Genomic DNA, 5,413 nt, shown 5'->3' on the forward strand with positions numbered 1-5,413 from the left:
TGGAAAAGACTTGTGACCCTAAGAAGATGATTTAAGACTGATAGATCTGGATAGAATGATATATTAAGGTACCGACTGAATTGATATTATGATATATACATAACAAAAAAAAGGAAAGGACGAGAAATCTCCTTTATAGTGAAATAGGAGAAAACTTGAGGGTAAGTAAGAGAAGCGAAAGCAAGTGTGACAAACTAGACTCTGAGTGTGTGCCGGTACAGTGAAATATGTAAAGCAAAATAAGTTAAGTGGAAGACAGAAAGGCAAATAGTGAATGAATAAGAAAGACTTACACAGATTTATAGGGAATGTTAAGAATAAAAGTTCAAGTGGTATCCACTAGAATAAAACTAGTATTATGACGAAGTTTGAAACACGGATCATCAAAGTATAAGTGCTCCCGAGTGGAGAATTTGAACCAATTATAAGCACGAGCTAATTACTGATTGAGAGGAATGGAATGTGGCTTTGAATACACTGCTACATTAAGGATATTACTCGAGTCCCAGTGTTTAAGACTGGAGTTGGTACTGTAAATTGAGGGTTCTATCCACCTCATGATGGTATTAAGGTTTCGTACATGGGTAACCCAAAGTATAGGGGATGTAAAGAAAGATATGGAAATAACGCAGTATACTAAATAGGTTACAAAGGACTCCTATGCATTTGGAAAGTTAGAAATAAACAGATAATGACATGGATACACCCTAAAGGGGGGAAGTGGACAAGAGAAATATAAGCCTAAGAGAAAATCAACTGACGTTATCATGTGTAAATAGGAACGCTTGAACTTCAAACGAGACCCCATAAGGGATGGATGCGATCATACCAGCACTAACGCACCAGATCCCATCAGAACTCTGAAGTTAAGCTGCTTAGGCGAGAGTAGTACTAGGATGGGTAACCCCTTGGGAAGCCCTATGCGGCTGTGATATGAGATGATATGGGTGTATGTATACGTTGGCCTTAAATGGCATTGTTGGTAAAAAGAAGTATCGTGTATGTGTGACTCCACCGTGAAAGATGATAAGACCCTTTGAGATAGGGGATTAGCTTTGCAAAACAACTGATGCAACTTACGAATAGCGGTATGCCAAGAGTAAAATCAGGTGATTACTTGATAAACGAAGTCGGTAGTAGCCATGTAACTGCTATATTCGAATAAATTAAGGGAAGGTATAAGATGGTTTTAAGAAAAACCTTTAAGGTACAACCAGTACTAAGGACAAAAGCTATGGTGGAGCCCTAACATCAGATGAAGGAAGTAAGAAATGATACAGGTTTATGTACAGACTAGTATGGCAATGCTAAGGCATCTTCCGAGCCACTTTAAGCTCCTACACATGTTCGTGTAAAGGGTACAATATGATGTGTGGTAAGAGAAATGGAAAGAAGAAATGGAAAAGAAATATCACATGTTCTCTATGCCTACGGGTAATCGACCCTCTTAAATTGACTATATAGGTTAATAAGAGGCCTTTGGATGACAACCAATACAGAGAAATCTTGAAGCACTCGTAAGACCTTATGAGGCTAGTTAACATTCGAGGACGAATGTTCTAAAGGGGGGAAGGATGTTATACCCCATACCTTTGTACTTTGGAACGTCTTCTTAAGCTTCTTGAAAGTTGTCCCATAACCGAGATTATCTATAACATGATTAAATAACTCTAAGGAAGGGAGGAAGTGACGACCCTTAACAATGAAGGTTGGAAATAGGTCTATAATGATTTCAAATGAGTTGGAGGCCAAGTAATGAGTCGTAGGACTCGACATACTTGTGTAAGCTATCAACTTGGATATTTTACGTACTTAAGCTATTGGAGTATGTGTTGAGATTATGTAGCAAGGAATACATAGGCTCTTAAAGTAAGACGAGATTACAAACCAATGAAAATAAAGCAAGTAGGTGACAAGTTGGTGACATACCTACTTGGGCTAAGTAGGTGACCCACCTACTTAGGGTGGACCCCATGCTGCCACATGGCAGTGTATAATTGGTTGCATGGCATGAGGTGGCACCCTATGGGGCTGCCACATGTCACCCCTAGGGGATGCTAGGTGTCACATCCTAGGGAAGGCTATATATACTTAGTCTTATGACTAAGCCTTCATTTTCCATCCTTTTTACACTTGAGAAAAAAGATGAGAAACATTGAGGAAGAGAGAAAGGAGCTACGGCAGCCATGGCTTTGAGGTATGGCCTCCATTTTTGATAAGTGAATTAATTATTTAAGGTATCCTACGATGATATGATGGTTTTTAACAACATAAAATTTATCGTTAGGGAAAAGAGGAGGTTTTTGTTCTTGTTAACAGACCCGTTTTTGAATGATACTATTGTTAGTAAAATAAGTATAACTCCTTGTGTAAAGCTTCGTTTCAAGTGATTCAAGGTGTTTTGGAAATATATTTAATAGGGATATAACTTTTATTTAGCCTATAAAACCCAGTTTTGCTTTTCTCCACTCGAAAAAGGGTGGTGAAGCATGGGGGAGCTGCTGCCCAGATTTTGTTTTAGAAATTCTACAAGGACTTTTGTTGGTATTTTGGGCATATCATTTTGTACAAAATTGCTATACGGGTGATTCAAAATTGTATGCGACCCTAAGACACATGTATATAACTTTCATTAAGGACACAAATCATGTTTCCCTCAATTACCCCTTCGAAACTAAGCGACAATACAAGACAGTAGGCTGTCCAGAATTCACGTTTTGATAATTTTGGCGAGTTTGATGAGTTTAGGTTAAGGTAAGGGTTTTCCTTTCAATTTGGAGTTTATGGTGTTATTATGAAGTGTATTATATGTTGTATAAGTCACTGGAAATAGGTAAATTCCATAAATATGCTTGACGTTTGAAACAAACCAAATTAGAGTTGCTACAGTTAAATTGTAGCCGAAGCAAGGTATTGTGCTTGTGGTGTGTGGCTGCAGGTGCATGGTGATGTGTTGCAGGGACTAAAAGTGTTGTAAAATAGGTGGGTAAGCTTTTGTTTGAAGCCACACGACCCTCCACTTCATACGGTTAAAGGTTTTACGAACTAGAAACTAAAAAAACCTATTTTGATATCATAGCTTTGAGCGAGTCGCTTGGAGTTTGTATTATGTAATGTTGAAGTGAATTGCTTGTATATATTCTGCAGGTTGTTGTTGTTGGTTGGATGTATTGCTTAGGGATATAATTAGAAATTTGGATAGGGCATGTTATAGGGAAGGTGCTGCCCGATTTCCATTAACTTTCTAGCTAACTAAAGAGCTAGTCGAGGAAGCGAGCGAGGAAATGAGTTCTATGAATACTCATGTATATCTTAAGATGCTGAAAAGTCTAGGGTTTTTTATATTCATATTGCTTTCGTGTTAAATAGGTTCATAGGATGATGAGGCGAATGCGGTAAAGATTAATCTATAAGAGGTATGTAAAGCCTATCTTTTCTTTCTTTTGGGCATTTCTTAGACTTAAGTGACAAATGATATATGTATGAAGCTTGGGGTAACTCTATGCATGAGCTTTGAACATGATTCATGATTCATAATTCGTGCTCACTTCTGAATGTTAAGACTCTTAAAGTAGTTAAGCTCCCATCCTTCAAGTTTTCTATATGCTAAAAAGTAGTGTATGTAAAGCTTAACTCTTCTTTTCTTGTGGAATGTCTTAGCCATAAGTGGTCTGTATGGGTGATATAGAGGTAGTTCCAATCTTAGAACCTAGAGCATGACTCATTAATCTTAGTCACTTCTTGATGTTAGAACTCCCGTGATGGTTGAGTTATGGTCTTGTAAGCCTTCTACGTGATAAAAAGTAATACACGTAAAGCCTATATCTTCCTTTTCTTGAAATAGCTTAATGTAAGTGAAATGATATATGATATGAGTTAGAGACAATTCCATTTATAGGTTCTGGATGTGACTAATGACTTGGACTCACTTTTAAATGATAAGGATCATGAAGTAGTTGAACTACCACCCTTGAGCCTTCTATATGCTGAATAATTATTAGGGGTGTAAGCTCCTATACTTAGAGACTCTTTGACACACCTTATGATGATATTCGAGAAATGTTTGTTATTCTACCAAGTTTTATGTGAACGTATATGCATTATTATATTATATAGGGATTGGGCCAGACATTCCTCGGCACTAAATTGTTATGTATAGAGATCGGGTCGTACGTTCCTCGGCACTAACTTGTTATGTATAGGGATCGGGCCGTACGTTCCTCGGCACTAACCTGTTATATATATGGATTGGGCCGAACACTCCTCGGCACTAACTTAATATATATGGATCGGGCTGTACGTTCCACAGCACTAACAATATGCATATACCTATCATGATAGATGATGTATTTGTAATACTGAGTCCCCAAGCAGGCCAGATATGGTACGTGATACTGGTAGATAGGAATTTACTTTATAAGGTATAGGTATAGTTACCTACTAAATGCTATACTTGATTTCCTGCATTTCTATTTCAGTTGTTATCTCAGTTATGTTATGCTTATATACTCAGTACATATGTTGTACTGACCCCCTTTCCTTGGGGGGTTGTATTTCATGCCCGCAGGTACAGATACAGGTTTTGGGAGTCCGCCAGTTTAGGATTCCACTCAGCTAGTTTGGAAGAAGCTCCATTGATTCAGAGTTGAGTTGTAGGACCAAACCTCCTATGTATATATTTGTTTATTCAGGGGTACGGTGGGGGCCCTATTCCGCTATATGTTACTATTAATGTTCTTAGAGGTCTGTAGACATATGTGTGGGTTATATGTGTAAGTTCTGTTCAGTTGTGTCTACATAGTGTATTGTAAATATTAATATACTATGACCACCTTATCGGTTGGCACGCCCTTTCATGATAAGATACAAATAAAAGAGGCAACAGCCATGAAAATTCTATGACCCACTTGGGTTCTTATGTATAGTTTTTATATTGATCATTACATCTGCTAGATACGTATACGGGGGCTCAGGTCAGACCTCAGTCGCAGCCCACGTGGTTGGGTCATGACAGAAGGAATTCTTCTAAGACTAACGAGTTGAAGAAAGAGTTATGTAAGACTTTTTGTACAAAAGACTTGGATCATACTAAGAATATCTTAGGCGTGAGAATTACTAGTCTTAGAGATAAAAGAAAGATTTTTTTCCATAAAAACGTACATTGAACGTGTACTGGGGTGCTTCAACATGAAGAATGTTAAGCATGATAGAACACCTGTTGTTGTACATATAAAGTTGAGCAATAATATGTGTCCTATAACTAGGGAGGAAAAAGAAAGCATGGTCAAAGTTCCATATTCTTCCATCCTCGAAAGTTTAATGTATGCAATGGTATACACTAGACCTGATATTGCTCACGCAGTTGGTGTTTTCAGCAGGTTTCTCAACAATCCATAAAAAGAAAATTGGGAAG

At 37.8% G+C, this 5,413-nt stretch overlaps 1 pseudogene; it reads left to right on the forward strand.

Moving 5' to 3' along the window:
• Positions 1–815: 815 nt before the first annotated feature.
• Positions 816–935, forward strand: LOC129881275 (5S ribosomal RNA; annotated as a pseudogene).
• Positions 936–5,413: the final 4,478 nt, after the last annotated feature.

Source organism: Solanum dulcamara, chromosome 2 (genome assembly GCF_947179165.1).
Source record: "Solanum dulcamara chromosome 2, daSolDulc1.2, whole genome shotgun sequence".
Classification (NCBI taxonomy): Eukaryota; Viridiplantae; Streptophyta; class Magnoliopsida; order Solanales; family Solanaceae; genus Solanum; species Solanum dulcamara.